We start from the raw sequence: 272 nt of genomic DNA on the forward strand, positions 1-272 counted from the left end.
AAATCCAGAAAGACAATGTAAGTTATTTACAATTAGTTGCTTGCTATTTCTATCAAAAGAAAATTGAGTATCTTGTTGGACTCTATGTACAATCACTTCAAGCTCTGCATTTCTCCTCAGTAATTAGTTTCATGATCAAAATTGTCTACTGGATAAATATTCTGACTTGCAATCCAGAATTTTATCTAGTTGAGAACGTGTTAATACCTCCACTCAAAAAGAAGGAAAACACCATTCCAGTCTTTCAACACTGAACTAGGAGATATATATAT

At 32.0% G+C, this 272-nt stretch overlaps 1 protein-coding gene across 2 annotated transcripts in view; it reads right to left on the reverse strand.

The window, feature by feature from the left end:
• The window catches only part of ZNF326 (zinc finger protein 326), a 20,986-nt gene that overhangs the window by 12,885 nt on the left and 7,829 nt on the right, over nucleotides 1-272 (reverse strand). The window lies entirely within an intron of this gene.

Source organism: Acanthisitta chloris, unplaced genomic scaffold (genome assembly GCF_000695815.1).
Source record: "Acanthisitta chloris isolate BGI_N310 unplaced genomic scaffold, ASM69581v1 scaffold13173, whole genome shotgun sequence".
Classification (NCBI taxonomy): Eukaryota; Metazoa; Chordata; class Aves; order Passeriformes; family Acanthisittidae; genus Acanthisitta; species Acanthisitta chloris.